Raw genomic sequence first — 20,092 nt, 5'->3', positions numbered from 1 at the left:
CACAAGTACAGGCTGTTTCTAGAATTTCTCAGTGGCTCATGGAAATTTTGAGTTTCCCTGCCATCACACACATCCTGAAATGCTGGGGGAGGGGGCCCAGTGCTGCCAAGAGGGAGTGATGCCAGAGTCACCATGGCCACAGCCGGGAGCTGGCCAGCAGAGCCACTGCACACACCAGTTTACCCACGGCCAAGGCTTCTGCCGTGGGAGGCACCACAGAGCGTCTGCTGGGTGTTAGGGGGCGGCCGAGGAGCTGGGAACAGGAACTGAGACATGGAATTTCTGTTCTGAGAGCTGGCACTTGGTCAGCAGCCCGGGCCTGGGGGAGTGGGTGACTTTGTACTTTTTGCATCTTTCTGGGAAGGGAGATGGGAACAGCGTGGCTTGCTGCCCAGGGACCTGGTATCCTGAGAATTACCCAGCCCATCAGATGGAAAACAGCCAGCCCTGGAGAAACGGTCAGCATTGAAATTGGAATACAGATACGCCAATCGGAGTCACATGGGCCTGGGATGACAGGGCACAGGACGCGCCCTCAGTGAGCAGGAGAGAAGGGCGGAGGCAGGGAGGAATTCCAGGGCTCAAAGCCTTGTCCTCTCTGTTTCCTGGTAGGGAAAGCAGGGCCAGCCTCCCTGCAGGCCAGCACGGCTCCACCTGGCCCCAAGCCTCAAGTACGCTGTGCTCTAAGAAAACAAGCGCCCAGTCCCTGGGGCCTGGCCGGGGCCCTCTGCTTCCAGGAAAGGACAGAGAGTGCAGACTGTTCAATCTTACAGGGCTCTTTCAAATAACAAGATACACACCCCATACCCCACCCCACTTGCTCCCATACAAATACAACTTTTAGGGCTTCCAGTAAAATAAGTGAAACAATATAGCTGGTCCAGGTCTGTCCCTCCAGGACAGCTGCCCAGTAATCCCTGTGCGGGTGGATGAGGTGCTTCTGGTGAGCTGGCTGCCTCCTCCTCTCCTGGATCCTTGTTCCCCAGCAGGGAACAAAGAAAAGGATCAGAAGGGATCTTCCAAGAATGAAAGGAATCCTGAGATGCAGGGAAAAAATTGGCTGGGAGGCAGACCCTGCCCTCGGGGGTTACAGTCAACAAATTATTTATTAGGAACTTACTATATGATTTGCTGAGGCTATCCTCCTGAGCAGAGGCAGTAGTCCTTTCTGGCTCATACCATACCACACCCAGCTTTCCACCAAAGCCAGCAGAAGACCTGCATGGACAAGGATCCCTATCCTCAGGCTAAAAGAAAAACACCACCACCAGCCGCGGTGACTCACGCCTGTAATCCCAACACTTTGGGAGGCCAATGCGGGTGGATGGCTTGAGCCCAGGAGTTTGAGACTAGCCTGGCCAACATAGTGAAACCCCGTCTCTACCAAAAAAAAAAAAAAAAAAAATTAGCGGGGGCATGGTAGCATGCCTCTGTGGTTCCAACTATTAAGGAGGCTGAGGCAGGAGGATTGCTTGAGCCTGGGAGGCGGAGGCTATGGTGAGGTGAGATTATGACACTGCACTCCAACATGGGTGGCAGAGTAAGACTCTGTCTCAAAAAGGAACAAAAAACCCTCAAGGTTGTAAGTTTTATTATATTTTTTTTTAAATAGAGTCAGGGTCTCACTTCTGTGGCACAGGCTGTAGTGCAGTGCCTGGATCATAGCTCCCTACAGCCTTCAACTCCTGGGCTCAAGGGATCCTCCTACCTCACAAGTAGCTAGGACTATAGGCACATGCCACCAAGCCTGGTGGGCTAATTTTTAACTTTTTTTTTTTGTAGAGATGGGTCTTGCTGCATTGCCCGAGCTAGTCTCGAACTCCAAAACTCAAGCAATCCTCCCCAGTCTCATCTGTCCAAGTAGCTGGGACTACAGGCACGTACCACTGTGCCTGACCAAGATTTAACTAGTTCCATACTCCCACTACCTGTGTATGAGTGCCTATTTCATAGGATTCTCACCAATACTGAGTATTAAATTATTCCATCTTTATAATTTGATAGGTTAAAAATTACTTATTTTTCTAATTATTTTAACCTGCATTTCTTTGATTATCAACGTTTTAGGTTTACTTTTATATTTCTACTCCTTTTTACAAATTGCCTGTTACTCTTCTTTGCCTGTTTTTTTTGGTGGTTGTTTTTGAGACAGAGTCTCACTCTGTTGCCCAGGCTGGAGTGCAGTGGCATGATCTTGGCTCACTGCAACCTCCCCCTCCTGGGTTTAGGCGATTCTCCTGCCTCAGCCTCCCAAGTAGCTGGGATTACAGACCCGTGCCACCACACCCGGCTAATTTTTGTATTTTTAATAGAGTCGGGGTTTCACCATGTCGGCCAGGCTGGTCTCGGACTCCTGACCTCAGGTGATCCACCTGCCTCGGTCTCCCAAAGTGAGGGGATTACAGACATGAACCACTGCGCCCAGCCTTCTTTGCCCATTTTTGCTGATATATTCATTTGTTTTTTTTATTGGTTTATTATATGGCAAGATATTAACCTTTTGTCACATGTTACAAATATTCTTCCTAATTAGTTGTTTGCCTTTTAATTTTGTTAACTGGTATTACTGACACAATTTTTAAAGAGGTAAAGTCAAATATGTCATACTTTTCCTTTTTAAAGTTTCTGCTTTTAGTAACATGCTTGGAAAATCCTCTCCTGCCCTGAAAGTATAGGCATATACAGCCGTGTTTTCTTGCATTTAAAAAAATTTAGGGGCTGGGCGCTATGGCTCACGCCTGTAATCCCAGAACTTTGGGAGGCTGAGGCGGGCGGATCATGAGGTCAGGAGATCGAGACCATCCTGTCTAACTCGGTGAAACCCCGTCTCTACTAAAAATACAAAACATTAGCCAGGCCTGGTGGCGGGCGCCTATATTCCCAGCTACTTGGGAGGCTGAGGCAGGAGAATGGCGTGAACCCGAGAGGCGGAGCTTGCCGTGAGCCTAGCCCCACTGCACTCCAGTCTGGGTGACAGAGCGAGACTCTGTCTCGGGGAGAAAAAAAAAGTGTAGGGCTGGGCGCGGTGGCTTATGCCTGTAATCCCAGCAAGCTGGGAGGCCGAGGCGGGCGGATCACGAGGTTAGGAGTTCGAAACCAGGCTGGCCAGCATGGTGAAACCCCGTCTCTACTAAAAATACAAAAATTAGCCAGGCGTGGTGGCACTCGCCTGTAGTCCCAGCTACTTTGCAGGCTGAGGCAGGAGAATCACTTGAACCCAGGAGACGGAAGTTGTGGTGAGCCGAGATTGCGCCACTGCACTCTAGCCTGGGCGACAGAGCAAGACTCTGTATAAAAAAAAAAAATTCAGAGGCCGGGCATGGTGGCTCACTCCCGTAATTCCAGCACTTTGGGAGGCCAAGGGGGTGGATTGTGTGAGCCCAGGAGTTTGAGACTAGCGTGCGCAACATGGCAAAACCCTGTCTCTACTAAAAATACAATAATTAGCTGGGCATGGTGGTACATGCCTGCAGTCCCAGCTACTTGGAAGGCTGAAGTGGAAGGATCACTTGAGCCCGGGAGGTCAAATCAGTAGTGGGCCATTATGGAGCCACTGCACTCCAGCCTGGGTGACAGAGTGAGACCCCATCTCTGGGGGTTAAAAAAAAAAAAACAAGAATGGAAAGGCTAAGTTGGGTGGGGGGTAGGGTGCTGCAGGGAGGGATGGTGCTTTTTGCTCCCTTTTTGAGGATCTTCACTTGGAGATATTAAACAGATTCCAGTCTTTGACTGCATCTGTGCGTGGGTCCCTAACCCAGTGGCACCACTGAGGCCTCATCTCGGTCCTGAATCAGAACTTTCTGGGTGAGGTCCAGGCCACCTCAGGCTAGAGAGGTGCTGATGGATCAGCCTCTTTCTAGCCCTAGGAACTGGCCTGACACTTCAAGACTGCTGGACCAAACACTGCTGTCCCTTCTAAGTACGACACTCTGCAATTACTTAAGCTCTCTGACCTCAGTTTTCCCTCTTTGCCACAGGGGTACCACAGTCTGTCCCCTGCCCATCCTATAGGACAGTGTCACACTCAACCAGAGCTCTCTGTACAGAGGCAAGTTGCTGGTACAGTCATCCCTTGGCATCAGCAGGGGATTGGTTCCAAGACACCCTCTCCGCCTCCAGGATACCAAAATCTACAATTGCTCAAGTCCCTGATATAAAATAGCATAGTATTTGCATATAACCTACGCACTTCCTCCCTATAGACTTTAAACCATCTCTAGGTTACTTATAGTATTGAATACAATGTAAATGGTATGTAATAATTTTTATACTGTGTTTTTTTATTTGTATTCTTTTTAACCATTATATTGTTAGTGTTGTTTCTTTTCTTTTTTTTTTGAGATGGAGTCTCGCTCTGTCGCCAGGCTGGAGTGCAGTGGCACAACCTTGGCTCACTGCAACCTCTGCCTCCCAGGTTCAAGCAATTCTCCTGCCTCGGCCTCCTGAGTAGCTGGGATTACAGGCGCACCCCACCACACCCAGCTAATTTTTGTATTTTTAGTACAGACAGGGTTTCACCATGTTGGCCGGGATGGTCTCGATCTCTTGACCTCGTGATTCACCCGCCTCGGCCTCCTAAAGTGCTGGGATTACAGGGGTAAGCCATTACGCCCGGCCAGTTTTGTTTCTTTTCTCAAATATTTTCCATCCGTGGTTGATTGAATCCACAGAGACAGAGACTGCGAGCTGACTGTACTGTAAAGTGTCTGGATCTTAAGGACACAGGGCCTCTAGGCCAGCCTTCGACCCACCTGGTTTTCAGATCTGTGTCACCATGAGGGGAGCAGATGGTCTGAGGATGGGCCCCAGCCTCCACAGCAGCCAAGCTTGCCTTCTCTCCTAGGTTTAAAAATAAATCTCTTTTCTTTGGCAGCTCCGTGAACCAGAGTTTAGTAAGCAACACTTCCCACAACCCTGAATCTAGTGGGGTGAATACTATCCCCGCAAATAACTGTCCACCTGAAATCTCAGAAAGTGACTTTATTTGGAAATAGAGACTTTGCAGATAAAATCAGTTAAGGATGTCAAGATGAAATTGTCCTGGATTTACGATGGGCCCTAAATCCAATGACCTATGTCTTTATAAGAGAAAGGAGAGGGAGATTTGGACATGCAGACACACACCAACAGGGGAAGGCCACGTGAAGATAGAGGCAGAGATGGGAGTGGTGCAGCCAGAAGCCAAGGAATGCCAGGAGCCACCAAAAGCTGGGAAAAGAAGGAAGCATTCTCCCCTAGAGCTGTCAGAAGGAGTATGGTCCTGGTGACCCCTACATTTCACACTGCTGGCCTCCAGACCTATAAGAATACATTTCTGTCGTTTTTAAGCCACCAAGTTTCTGGTATCTTGTCAGGGGAACCATGGGACACAGATCCACAGGTAAATACTTTGGTGCCAGAATTAAGACCTGATCATGTTCAGCTGCAGCTGGCAGAACACTAAGAGTGACTCCAGTGACCCTCATTGCTGTGTATGGGCGGGACCCATGAATATGAGACGTCACTCCTGGGATCATGGCACATTATGTGGCAAAAGTGAGCCTGCAGGTATTTGCCGACTACATCAGTTGACCTGAGAAGGGAAATTACCTTGAGTGGGCCAGAACAAAGCTGGTGAGCCCTTACAAGGATGGCTCCTCTTGGCAAAAAGAGCTGAAGCATGAGCAGGACTCAATGTGGGAGAGAGGCTGTGTCACAGGGGATGGAGGAGACCACATGGAAAGGAAATATGGGAGCCTCTAGGAACTGAGAGTGGCCCCTGCCTGGCAGCCAGCAATGGAAAATAGGGGTGAGGGGGCAGGGGACCTCAGTCCTATAGCCACAAGGAGCTGAATTTTACACAACCATCTGAGCCTGGCAGAGGCCCTGAAAACCCAGCTGACACCCTAAGTTTAGTCTTCTAGGACCCCCAGCAATGAAGCCAGTCATGCAATGCTCAGCCTTCTGGCCTACAGAATTGTGAAATGATAAACGGGTGTTGTTTCAAGTCACTAAGTGTGTCATACTAACACACCTGCCTGCTCTGATAGACCTCCACTCCCCAGAGCAGTGAAGTGACAAGTTCTGGTCACAGGTGGCAGGGCCAGGCAGTATGCATCTCTGCACTCTGTCCTATTCCAGTTTACTTCCAATTAATCCATTCTACTGACACATGCCTACCAAGAGCGGGTGGTATGGAAATGAGTGGTAGTGGTTTCTGATCTTGGACCGGGCAGGCTTTAGAGCTTCTAACATTAGGCTACAGTTCTCATCTCACAAAGAATTCTAAAGCTAGGAATGGGAAAGGAGTATCGTTTAAGACAAATACAATTGGCAGGAGAGTCGTGAACTGCAGAGAGGGAGAGCGTAGCCGAGCAGGCACAGATCCAAATGGGGTATTCAGCAGGTAAGATGCTGATCAAGCATTCAGTACATCCTACTGCAGCTCTGGGTGCAGAATCACAGAGTATGTAAAATCAGAAACACTTGCCTCTGCCTCCAGATGTTATCATCTCAAAGGCGAGTTGAGTCAAATAATCTATAGTCCACATGTGGAAATGTGTGTTAATCAGGGCCACGATAATGGGAGCAAAACCAGTGGAAAATAACCTTCACCCCAACTAAGAAAATGACTGAGAGGGTTTTTCACTGTTGGAGAAAGAAGTCATCATGAAAAGGGAGAGACTAAAATAAAACGAACTTTGTGAGGTTAGATCAGAATAAGAGTTATCAGTACAAACTCACATTCTTCAGCACACATATATACAGAGAGGTGCTGAATTATCTGTTTCCTAGCTTTGTCTGCTGAGAGGACCCAGAAGCAATGATAACTGCTGTAGCAATGAACATACCTAGCAACCAGACCTTGGTTTCTAAACAGCATTCTCCAATAAAGGAAAGCAGGACTCCGTGGAGAAGTGCCTGACTCTAGGGCTGGGGCAGCGAAGTTACAAGATGAGCCTGGAATATTTTGTAGTAAAGGAAATTAAGGAAACACTTAAAAAAAAAAAAAAAAAAAAAGGGCAGGGGCTTACCAGAAGAACACAGGAGACAACCGGAAGGAGCTCCCAAAATGGTCAAAGCTAGAACAATTTGAGCCTCAAAAAATATTATTCAACTTTAACCCATAGAACAAAATCTGATTATGAATAACCAAATGCATAAATAAATGGGGAAGCAGGGCCAGCTCTTGCTTACAAAGAATTCCAATAAATAAATGTACAAGAGGGAAATAGAGAATCATTAGGCAAACATCACAGTCATCATTGTGGCAAGCAGGGTCTACAGATGGATGCTAAAATTAGGGGATGAAAGTACAAGGAGAAACAGGATTTGCGTAGTCTCAAAGTATCTCCTGAAACTACAAAGGGAAAGAAAGATAACTTTTTCAGTTTATCCATTCAGTATTTTTTTTTTTCCCAGACATTGTCTCACTCTGTCGCCCAGGCTGGAGTGCAGTGGCTCCATCTCAGCTCACTGCAGCCTCCACCTCCCAGGTTCAAGCGATTCTCCTGTCTCAGCCTCCCGAGTAGCTGCAATTACAGGTGCATGTCACCATGCCTGGCTAATTTTTGTATTTTTAGTGGAGATGGGGTTTCACCATGTTGGCTAGGCTGGTCTTGAACTCCCGACGTCGGCCTTTGCCTGCCTCGGCCTCCCAAAATGCTAGGATTATAGGTGTGAGCCACCGTGCCTGGCCCCATTCAGTTTTTGTAAAACAACAACAACAAAAAACCCACCTTTTTTCAGTGTGGAAATCAAGCAGACACCAACCAATCTAGATAAATGTCACCAGTAAAAAAATACTCCAACATGGCCGAGTGCAGTGGCTCACGCCTATAATCCCAACACTTTGGGAGGCTGAGGTGGGTGGATCACTTGAGCTCAGAAGTTCAAGACTAGCCTGGACAACATGGTGAAACCCTGTCTCTACTGAAAATACAAAAAAAAAAAAAATTAGGTGTGGTGGCTCATGCCTGTAATCCCAGCTACTTGGGAGGCTGAGGCAGGAGAATTGCTTGAAACTGGGAGGTGGAGGCTGCAGAGAGCCGAGATCACACCACTGCCCTCCAGCCTGGGCACTGAGTGAGACCCTGTCTCAAAATTAACAACAACAACAAAAAACTGTGACATGATGAATACCTCTAAAGGATGCAACATCACTTTGCGTTCCAACATTCTAGCAAGAAAAGAGGGAGAGACTGCCACAGATTGCAGCAGACTAAGGAGAAATAACTAAACAGTGTGGGATCCCATATCAGATCCTGGAAACAGCAAATGGACATTAATGAAAATATTGGTGACATTTAAATAAGGCCTGCAGTTTAATTAACAGTGTTATGCCAATGTTGATTTCCTGCTCCTGATTATATAATTATACTCTGGGGTGAGGAATATAAAGGAATTCTGCTATATTTTTGCAACTCTTCTGTACATCTAAAATTAGTTCAGAAGAAAAGTTTAAAATAAAAGGAAATGGTTAAGCAAACTAAGATACAGCCATGGCTGGGTGCAGTGGCTCATGCCTGTAATCCCAGCACTTTGGTAAGCCAAGGCGGGTAGATCACCTGAGGTCGAGTTTGAGACCAGTCTGGCCAACATGGCGAAACCCCACCTCTACTAAAAACACAAAAATTAGCCGGGCATGGTGGTGCATGCCTGTAATCCCAGCTATTATTAGGGGGCGCTGAAGCAGGAGAATTGCTTGAACCTGGGAGGCGGAGGTTGCAGTGAGCCGAGATTGTGCCACTGCACTCCAGCCTGGGCAACAGAGTGAGACTCCGTCTCAAAAAAAAAAAAAAAAAAAAAAAGAAGATACAGCCATAAGGCAGAATAAATGCTTAGGGAGAAATTTTGATGTCGAGGTAAGATGGGTGTAGATAGCCAATTGTATCCCCTCCCCCCCAAAAAAAACAACTGTAAGGAAATATGCCAATATGTAAAGAGAGACTGCAGCAGGATTATCGATTTTCCCCCAAATACTTTTTTGCACTTTACAATATGCATGCATTACTTTTAATAATCAGAAGGAAATAAAGTCGACAAAAATACCAAACAATTGTTTGGGGGAATTCTGTGTATAGTTAATCACATCTATTACAGTTTCTGGGAGAGACTTCTAAGGGCTGTGTTCAGACTGGAAAGGAGGCTGCTAGATGCTTCTGAGGGCTAAGGAAGGTGGCAGGAGGCTGGAGGAAGTGGACTGGTACAGAGGACATGGACGTGGGCCCATGGAGTTGCTCCAGATAAGAGCAGGCTGGCCAGGCGCAGTGGCTCACGCCTGTAATCCCAGCAATCTGGGAGGCCAAGGCGGGTGGATCACTTGAGGTCAGGAGTTTGAGACCAGCCTGGCCAACATGGTGGAACCCCATCTCTACTAAAAACACAAAAATTAGCTAGGTGTGGTGGTGTGCACCCGGAGTCCCAGCTACCTGGGAGGCTGTGATGGGAGAATCGCTTGAGCTCAGGAGGGGAGGTTTCAGTGAGCTGAGATCATACCCACTGCACTCTAGCCTGGGCAACAGAGTGAGACCCTGTCTCAAAAAAAAAAAAAAAAAAAAAAAGCAGGCTGGCAGGCTGCACCCCAAAACAGAGGGCTGCTGGCAAGTCTCTGATATGGAAACAGCTCTGAGTTCCAAGAGAACACTCGTACCTTAGACACCCGAGCCATTCAAGACTCCTAGACCCAACGTACATTTCCAGCCACCTCACTTGCTGCTCCCTCTCATCAGCCACTCTGGGCCACGTGTACCATCCCACCAGCATTCACACGGCTCTCCTTACCAGGACCCTGCTCTCTCTCCCGCTTCCTAGCTTTCAAGATGTGGCTCAGTCCCTCCCCAAGAAGCCTTCTCTGTCACCTCCTGCCACTCCCTCCTCTGGCCTCACCAAGTACCTCTCCTCTGTTCCACTTACTGCAGCTTCAGGAAGGCCATCCTGCATCTGACTTTCCACACATGCACAGCTCCTCACACATTTCACAAGCATCTCGGGAATGGAGATGATACTCAGCAGCTCTCTTAGCTGAGCGCCACTGGACTGCTCAAGGACCCCAGGTCTCCAGTCCCTCCCTGCAGCCAACAGGCCCCTCGCCAGGTGGCCAACCTCCCCCCAACCCCACCACCTGCTGTCACCATTGAGGGTTCCCATGCCAACAGCCGTGCCTATTCCCAAACCTCTTTATGCAGGTTCTATTTATTTAAATGATTATGATTTATTTAAATAACAACTGAGGGCTGGGCACGGTGGCTCACGCCTTTAGTCCCAGCACTTCAATCCCAGCACTTCGGGAGGCCAAGACCGGTGGATCACCTGAGCTCGAGTTCGAGACCAGCCTGGCCACCATGGCGAAACCCCATGTCCACTAAAAATACAAAAAATTAGCTGGGCGCGGTGGCGCGTGTCTGCATCCCAGCTACTTGAGAGGCTGAGGCAGAAGAATCACTTGAACCTGGGAGGTATAGGTTGCGGTGAGATTGCGCTACTGCACTCCCGCCTGGGTGACAGAGAGAGACTCTGCCTTGGAAAAAAAAAAAAACGAGAAAACAAAAAGAAAAACAAAAAACCCTGAAGAATAAATGCAAAGAAAAATGTCTGATTTCTGAGAAATTTAAGCTAAGTGATCTCGAACAGTAATTCTGAAATTACTGTCTTATATGACACCTGGGGTCCCTGAAGTAAAAGACTATTTTTATTCTAATATACAAAAATTAAAAGCTTTTCACTCTCACTTTTCAGAAGCTACATGAAATGTGACACGTACCTGTGTCATCTTGAGTTTTTGAGAAATTTCTAAGGTAGAAGTTTAGGGTATAATATAATATATAGGTGGTCTCAGAGATTAGCTCAATTTGTTCTCAGAACTTTTAACTGACTTCTTAACAGCAAATTTAAGTTACACCTATTATAACCTGTTATCTCATTATCATTCAATAAATAATTATTTTAAAATCCTGAAATTTCTAAAAATATGCTAACAAGGCCATTCTTTTGACTACTTTATTTTGGAAAATATAGTTATTTTTCATGAAACTTTTTTTTTTTTTTGAGACGGAGTCTCGCTCTGTCACCAGGCTGGAGTGCAGTGGCGTAATCTTGGCTCACTGCAACCTCTGCTTCCCAGGTTCAAGCGATTCTCCTGCCTCAGCCTCCAGAGTAGCTGGGACTACAGGCGTGCACCACCACACCCAGCTCATTTTTTGTGTTTTTAGTAGAGACGAGGTTTCACCATGTTGGCCAGGATGGTCGGGATCTCTTGACCTTGTGATCTGCCCGCCTCGGCCTCCCAACATGCTGGGATTACAGGTGTGAGTCACTGCGCCCGTTCAAAACATTTTTTTTTTAATGTTAACGTGTAATCGCCTTATTTTTGCTTTTTAAATGAATAAATAACTATTTTAAAATTTCTCAGTCTTGAGGCTGAGGCAGAAGGATCGCTTGAAGCCAGAGTTTAAGACTAGCTTGGGTAACGTAGTGAGACCATGTCTCAAGAAAAATTTTTCTTTACTTAGTTTTAATTTTTAATATACTATCAATACAGATAGCCACATATACAAAAGACAATGCAAGGGGTCCTAGCATCAAAAAGTTTGAGAATTACTCATCTAGAAAGATTTGTTGCAAATGGAAAAATAATAAAAAGCTGAAATTAAACTAGGTATGTACATAAAAGCAGTAACTGGATTCCGAACATGGCTGTTTTGCAAATATCTCTTGTCTTCGCTTCATTTTTTTATTTAGTGAAAGCTAATTAACAGATTTAACCTTTTACCCAGTGATTCCACTTCACAGATATATTCTGCAAACATAAGCGCAGACAGGGTGATATGTGTGTTGGTTAAAAAAAGATGATACTTCCATACTATGGAATACTACACAGCTATGACAGAGAATGCTAAAAGCATTCTATGTGCTGATATGCAAAAGATCTTAATATAGTTGCTAGGTGAAAAAAGCAAGGTGCTGAATGATGTTTAAAATGCTACCTTGGAGCATTTATTGAAAAGCTGGGGGAAGACAAGGTTTTGCTGTTTTTTACCGTCTTGATTTTTCAACTATGTGAATACGGAGCCTAGTAGGAAAAAAAAATTTAATAAAATGAAGGAAATGAGAAATTACAGGTAATACATTTAAGTATGATTTTTATATACAAACAATTTCTAAGTAGTCTAAATAAGGGATCTAAAGACTCAAAGGAAAGGGCTTGGCCCTAAATCAAAGTTTTGGTGAAAAAAAATACATACATGTTTTACAGATAAAATAAAGGGACCGAGTGCAAGTGGCTCACACCTGTAATCCCAGCACTTTGGGAGGCTGAGGCGGGCGGATCACAAAGTCAGGAGTTGAAGACCAGCCTGGCCAACATGGTGAAACCTCGTCTCTACTAAAAATACAAAAATTAGCCAGGCGTGGTGGCGGGCGCCTATAATCCTAGCTACTCGGGAAGCTGAGGCAGGAGAATGGCTTGAACCCGGGAGGCGGAGTTTGCAGTGAGCCGAGATCGTGCCACTGCACTCCAGCCTGGGCCACAGAGCAAGGCTCCGTATCAAAAAAAAAAAAAAAAAAAAAAAGATAAAAGATATGATTTGGCTGGGCACAGTGGCTCACGCCTGTAATCCCAGCACTTTGGGAGGCCGAGGTGGGTAGATCACGAGGTCAGGAGTTCAAAACCAGCCTGGCCAACATGGTGAAACCCCGTCTCTACTAAAAATACAAAAATTAGCCAAGCGTGATGGCAGGCACCTGTGATCACAGCTACTTGGGAGGCTGGGGCAGAGAATTGCTTGAACCCAGGAGGCAGAGGTTGCAGTGAGCCGAGATCGCACCACTGCACTCCAGCCTGGGCGACAGACTGAGACTCTGTCTCGAAAATAAATAAATAAAAATTATTTAAGACATGTATTTTTTTTTTTAGATATCCAACCTTTATCTGATTTTTTTATTAACTACTAATACTGAATGCACTGCCTAAGAGGGCCATTAGGAACTCGGCGGTAATAAATGTAGGGCATTCACCTTCTCATTCCACCAAGCCCCAAGATTCTCTGGGGCCTGCCCTTGGAGGGAGGTTAGGAGTTCTAACAACAGTCCGATCTCCAGTTGCCAAGGCGGAGAATTCGGTTTCCCATGGCTGGGCACTCTGGGCTCCCTTGGGCAGGCCAATTCTGTGGCTTTCCCGGCCTCTTTTCCTTGTGCAGGTCAGAGGGCCCAGCCTCTGCGTCTCTGCCTCTGCCAGGCCCAACCAGGGGCCCCCTGAGAGGTTTAATGCCCACGGTAGTGGGGGGAGGGGGGAACAAGATAGTGGGGCTTCGTGACCCTGTGTTCTAGGGCCTGCCCTCCTGTCCCCTAGGTGGGCATGAAGCCCTGGCTGGCGACAGTCGATGGGGCGGACTCTGGACTCCTTATCTCCTGGCATTCCACCAGCCCACCAGCCTGGAGGTCAGAGAAGCCCCACTGCAGACACCCGGTGAGTCCCGGCTGGGCTGAGCAGCAGGCCCCTTCCCTGCTCACTCCCCAGCCTCCCATGTCTCCAGGGAGTCTGGAAAGAGTAAGAGACTCCTCCAGAAGAAACTAACACCCCCTCCCTCAATAAGCACAGGGACAAATGGCCCCTTCCTCTTCTAGTTTCCAAGCAAAGACTGGAGGTGTCAGCAATTTCATAATCACATTTAGGATCAAAAATAGAACCCTTCTTTGGTCTTCTCCATCAAGTCTCTTGGCCACTGGCAACCATGTGACTCGGGAATACCAATTCACCTCCCTGGATCCAGTTTCTTTCACTATAAAATAAAGGTGCTGGACTCCAAGATCACCAAAGTCCCCTGCTCAACATTCCATGGTTCTGGGGCTCAACAACATGGTGCAGCATTACCTTGGCCAGGTCAGGTGCAGGCAGGCTATTATCCTGACATAGTGGGGAGAGGGAGGTCCTGGTTCCCAGGCACGCACAATCTATTCACAACACTACTGTGTAAACCCCATGATTCTGCAAATGTTGGACAGGGATTGAGTTTCCTCTTGGAATAGTGCAGGGTGTGAGCAGGTAAGGAAGGAGGAAGAAGGTAAGCAGGGTTTAAAAACAGAACCAGTCCTGTGAGTGATATATACCCTACACACACGCACATGTGCACAGATGTGCACACACACACACAAGCACACACGCACCACCCAGGCACACACAGGCATTGTTACTCCTTCCTGGCTACCATCAGCCCAGAGAAGGAGCATTTCTTCTCTGAAGAAATCAGAGCAGCTCCCAGAACCAAAGGTAGAAAAAAGTTTGTTTTCCCTAAGATTGCCCAATTGATCTGTGGGACAATCCCTGGCAGGCCACAGAAAAGCGGCCTTCCCAGAAGGGCAGGGAAATTGCATCCATGTTGCCAAGGAAGAGATGAATCAACCCTATGCCTGGGCTCACACCATTCCTACAACCCAACCCAACTATCAGCCTCTGGGACCCCTAAATAACCCACTCCACCCCACAAAAATTATGACGATGAGAATGATGACAAGCAGCCCTCTACTATGTTCCAGACAAAATCGCGACATCCTGCAAGCTGGTGAGAACAGAAGTTAAGAAATTTCTCACTGCTGGAGAGTGACGGGGCCAGGAATTGAACAGAGACCCACCTATCTCAAAAGGCCAGAATTATTCCCGTCTTTCAAGGATGCCCGCTCTCTGAACTGAACTGTGCACAGTACGGAGGCTTCTCTTGTGTTGCTATCTTGTTCTTCATCTGTGGATGCTGTTTCTCCCCAAGAGTCTGCACTGGAAGGGTGGGGGCCAGGCCTTCTGCGTGCACCCGCCATGGTGGCCACTGCAGAGCCCAGCACAGACCAGGCAATGTACATCCACAGGCTAAGAGTCCCAGAGCCCCAAATTCTTACTCTGGCCTAAAATACAAAGCCAATGATGCAGCTGCTCCAGCCCCCAAGTCCTCAGGTCAGTGAGTTCCTCTAGCCTCTGCACTGGCTGGCCAGCTGTCAGTCAACACCTGGATCGAATCTCCCGCTCAGCACTGCCCTCCCTCAAGGCCCCAGAGGCCAGATGAGTAACAAATGATAAATTAAGCAAGAACCTGCTTTTGGCCTGGCCCTTTGGGAAGAGACAGTATCCAGAGGACCCCCTTCCACTGTCTGGTGCCCTCTAGTCTTACCTGCAAACCAACCCCAGCAAGAGGACCACTAGCCTATCTCCTGGCTACCACACAGGTAATGGGAAACTCACCTCTCTGAGCCTCCACCAGGAAAGGAACATGTGGCTTTTAATTCCAGCTGCTAAGTTATGATTCTGGACATCCCTTCTCTTGCTTTACCAAGGATGTATATCCTTGGGGTGGCTCCATGGGGCCCCGGGGTCTGGACTTCGCTTTTCAGGAGCTGCATCCCGGGGGATATGCATCCAAGGATGTATATGGACAAGTTCTTGTCCATATTTAGGACTTAGGTTTTAAGAGGTAAGGATAGGCCAGGCACGGTGGCTCACGCCTGTAATCCCAGCACTCTGGAAGGCTGAGGCGGGCAGATCACGAGGTCAGGAGATCGAGACCATCCTGGCTAACACGGTGAAACCCCGTCTCTACTAAAAATACAAAAAATTAGCCGGGCATGGTGGCACGCGCCTGTAGTCCCAGCTACTCGGGAGGCTGAGGCAGGAGAGTCGCTTGAACCCGGGAGGCAGAGGTTGCAGTGAGCCAAGATCGCGCCACTGCACTCTTGCGTGGGCAACAGAGCGAGACTCCGTCTCAAAAAAATAAAATAAAATAAAAGAGGTAAGGATTATGGAATTGTATATGCTGTGGTTAAGGAGATCTAGTCTGACCGTGGTACTGACCTGACCCTCCCAAGGTCACAGGGCCAGTTAAGAGCAGAGCAGGGACAGAGGCCAGGGCTAACTCCCAGGCCACTCCTCGGCAGGAGCACAGCCGTCCCAATGGTCTGGGGCTCCTAGGGGAAAGCCACTAAAGACATAAACCCAAACCAGGCTTGCTCCAGGAAGAAGGATCAGGTCAAAGCTGCTCCTAACCCCACGCTTCCATTCGGGCCACAAGAGAGCACTTAGCCACTCCCCAATTGTGTCCGGAGTCCTCCTGTACAGCCGAGCCCTTTAACTGTTTAGAGAAGCCTGTCTCTGGAACCCAGGCCCTGGCAAGCACCAGATCCTCAAAAGTGAACCCCTAGTCCAGAGCAGACGAAATATTCCCGGCTCAACTGGACCTCAGGATCAGATGATGAAACTGCTCGGATGGCGACTTTGTCCCACTGCCCTCACCCACCAAGAGGGGGCAGCCTGAACCCGACCACCTAACTTGGTCATTAAGGACCAAAAATAGCCAGAAAGCCATCCTCGTGGGCAAGCCAGGTTGGAGATTCGCTCAGCCGGAAGATTGGGTACATGTACCTTCAGAGGGGAGATGGACCGGCAGGGACCCGGGGACGCAGCTCCTGAAAAGCAAAGTCCAGACCCCAGAGCCCCATAGAGCCGCCCCTCGGACTGGCCACCTACTGTCTGCGTTCTGCGTCCGTGTCCGCGCGGGGGCTCCGGGAGCCTGGCTCAGCCTTCGGCGCGGCGACCCACGCTCTGGGCACCCTTCTGCGGCTCTAGCATCCCGCACCCTCCAGGCGGACAGGCCGCGCCTTGACCTCTCCCCTCGCCAGCGCGGCACCACGGCCAGGTGCAGCCTCCACCCACCCGTCCGGGCGTGTGCCGGTGCCCGGGAGCGGTGCCCGGGAGCGGCGCCCGGTCCTCGGCGCAGGGCTGTCCCCGCCCCCACCCACTGCCCCAGCCTGGGGTGCGCGGCTCCTCCGCCGCTGCCCATCCCGCGGCCCTTGGCGTCCCCGCCCTCACCTGGCGCTCGGAGGCGGCCTCGGCCCCGCGCAGCCTCACCGCAAGGTCCCAGGCGACCGGCGGCGGCAGAAGCAGCTTAGCCGGTGCGTCCGCGTAGACACGCGCGCCGACCCCCCTCACTGCGTCCGGGCCCCGGCACCGCGCGCATGCCCGGCTATATACCCGGCGCGTCAGCGGCCGGACCCGCCCCCGGCCCGCCCCGCTCGTCCCCGGGCTGCCACGTGGGGCCGGCAGGCTGGGGACCTGGCCAGCCTGCGCCCTCCTGCGCCTCGCGGCCCTAGCTGTGGTCGGCGCCCGCTCCCATCCTTCATCCGGCCGTGACTCCCGAGGACCCGCAGGCTCCTCCTGCCTCCGGAAACCTCCCGTGAAGACCTGCTCCCTGGGCGCGGGAAGCTCTCACCGCCTAGCCTCCACCCCACACCCCCTGGAGGAGAGTCCTACCCACTCTATTTAAATGTGATTTTACCACTTCTGGTTCATCCAAAAAGCTTTTCTCTTCCCTCCCCAGTTCGGAAAGGTACTTCAGAAGGGGACGCTCCCTTAGATGGTGTTTCTTCTGCATATTTCCACCAGCCAAAAGAACCAAAATTTCCTGGTCGAGTTCCAAATAAACCATATTATATTCACTTTTCAGACTTGATGCCGCACCGCTTCCCACAATGATCAGACGCCTAAAGAACCCTACTAACCCAAAGTTGGGAGAAATGTTAATTTGGGGGTGAAGAAGGTCCGAGGAGACTCTTCCTCTGTGGGACAGTCCCATTGAGATGTATATCGGGCCTGGGAAATGTAATAGATTTCTTGAGAAAATAAACCACCCTTTCGACTCCCATTGTTCTGTTCTGCAGGACATCAGGACAATTTCCTCTATGAGCTGAACCCGCTGCCACCTGGGCCTTGGGGGGCTCGGAGGAAGGGCTTTCTAGCCCAACTGTCGCGGCTTAGTACTTGAGCTGATCCTAGCACAGTGACTGGTCCCTAGACGGCACTAGCTGTCTCTAAATTTGCGCAGGGAAGGGGACAACATCCCACTCTCTGCAGGTCTTGCGGGGAGGACCCCCGTGATGGCGGCGCTAAGGAGAAAAGGAAAGCAGACAGTCGCTGGAGCCGGTAGCAAGAACTCAGCAGCTTGCTCTTCGCCAGGCCAGAGGGGGTCAGATTCTTCATATTACTTTTGAAGAGTGTAGCTGGGCCCCGGGGCGTTTCTAAAATTCAATTATCCTCACCCCGTAATTACAGTGCTGCAGTGGGTATGGGGGCAGGGTGATATTCCTCTCATTTATTTTCCAAGTGATTTCAAAGTAATGATATCTCTTGCAGAATTTCCCTCAGAGCCCCTTCATCTTTGTAATAACCCTATTTCTCTCTTGGTTAAACTCGGTGCTTTCCAGACATTATGTCATCCGTTTGGGACTCTCATCCCACTGCAGTGGGCTGTCAGAAAGGGGCCAGTCCCCGCCACACCTTTTGTTGAAGCACTGGAAAAGGAGTGAGAAGCCCACCCAGAGATAAAGTGAAATAAGTATGCTTCCAACACACAGAGAGCTCTGAAGGGTATGAAGCCCGTAAACACATATCCTAATGGAGTGTTAAATCTCTTAAAACCAAAGCTGGAGAGCAATCCCATGGCTTTTCCAGGCAAGTTGTCAATACTGTCCACAGGAGAACTAGGCACCCTTCAAGGAGATTGCTCGGCAGAGAGGGGGCAGGACCAGACACCCCACCACCGGGCCTATCATGGCGTTCTCACTTGTTTTCAACCACACTAAAGGTGGAGCTGTCAAAGTCCACATAGGCAAGCAGAGCTGATAAGCTATCAGTAATCCATTAGGGAATACAATTAATTATTAACAAAAGGTCTTAACTCTCCATATCTACCCACACACAAAATTCTTTAGGCATCTCTTAAATCCTTCCTTGTTGCTGGGTAGTTCTCAGTTTCTCATTCCTGGTGCCAGGCTTGGAGGCCCACTTCTCTCTGCTCTCCACTTTTTTTTTTTTTTTTTTTTGAGACAGAGTCTCTGTAGCCCAGGCTGGAGTGCAGTAGTGCAATCTCGGTTCACTGTAACCTCCCCCTCCCAGGTTCAAGTGGTTCTCCTGCCACAGCCTCCTAAGTAGCTGGGATTACAGGAGCCCGCCACCCTGCCTGGCTAGTATTTGTATTTTTATTAGAGACAAGGTTTCACCATGTAGGCCAGGCTGATCTCCAACTCCAAGCTCAAATGATCTGCCCACCTCGGCCTCCCAAAGTGCTGAGATTACAGGCGTGAGCCACTGTGACCGGCCTCTGCTCTCCACTTTTTCCTCTCATTACCCATTTTCACTTGTCAAAATTCTAACTCTCCAAAGTCACCTCTCGTCTGCAAGCTTCTGGATTTTTCTGAAGCATGTTTGAACTACCCTTTCATATTTTTTTACTGTAACCCACATTAAAAACATTTAACACTGCAACTCCAATATAAATAACAATACAGCAAACAAAAATTTCACAAAATATCCATAAAGATATGCATTGCAATGATATTTTGTTATAGTTCAATTTTTTTAAAAAAAAGTGGTAACAAACCCACTAAGTTGACTTCATGACCATTATTAGGTTGTGATCCACAGAATTAAAACTTTATATGGTTTATGGTACTTATATTTTTTCCCTTAAAATTATTTCACTTTAATCTCCAACCTTATTAGACCTTAATCTGCCTTGATTACACAAGATTTCCCTATATACCTGTATCTCCTAATGTAACATCTTGCATATAACAGAGTCTCAATAAATATTTGCTGGATGAATGAACGGGCTGGCTCACTAAAAGTTTGGTGTTGGGCAATATTTAAGGGAACTTAGCACAAAAATCTGACATTTTCATTGCTACTGTTTTCCTTCTGACAAGACACCACAGCTACCTGCCAAAAGATACATAGCCAGATTTCCCGTAGCTGAGGTGAATAGAACAGCCTTGGGAAATAAGCCAGAGAAATGAGATTCTAGCCCTGATTGTGCAGACAGCGGGCTGGGGACTCCAGATGAAAGCCCTCTGTGTGGTTTGTGGTGACAAGGTAAGCAACTTGACCACGTAGATGAGGTAAAATCCCTCTGCACCCCAGGTCTTAAGGCCAGCTTTTCATTTTTCTTTTTTTTTGCGATGGAGTTTCACTCTTGTTGCCCAGGCTGGAGTGCAATGGCATGATCTTGGCTCACTGCAACCTCCACCTCCTGGGTTCAAATGATTCTCCTGCTTCAACCTCCCGAGTAGCTGTGATTACAGG

At 48.6% G+C, this 20,092-nt stretch overlaps 1 protein-coding gene across 3 annotated transcripts in view; it reads right to left on the bottom strand.

Moving 5' to 3' along the window:
* Positions 1-17,030, bottom strand: part of SLC39A14 (solute carrier family 39 member 14) — a 55,267-nt gene extending 38,237 nt beyond the window's left edge. The window contains exon 1 of one of the 3 annotated variants that reach the window (XM_003823597.7): positions 16,826-17,030. The gene's annotated coding sequence lies outside the window, so the exon portion shown is untranslated. Of the gene's footprint in view, positions 1-16,483; positions 16,672-16,825 lie in introns of those variants that run through there. The other 2 variants (XM_034965810.3, XM_034965809.3) reach the window with 2 other exon arrangements.
* Positions 17,031-20,092: the final 3,062 nt, after the last annotated feature.

The sequence above is a fragment of the Pan paniscus genome, chromosome 7 (genome assembly GCF_029289425.2).
Source record: "Pan paniscus chromosome 7, NHGRI_mPanPan1-v2.0_pri, whole genome shotgun sequence".
In the NCBI taxonomy this organism is placed as follows: domain Eukaryota; kingdom Metazoa; phylum Chordata; class Mammalia; order Primates; family Hominidae; genus Pan; species Pan paniscus.
Note: the sequence above shows the minus strand (reverse complement) of the source record. Positions and strands in the feature narration are given on the sequence as shown.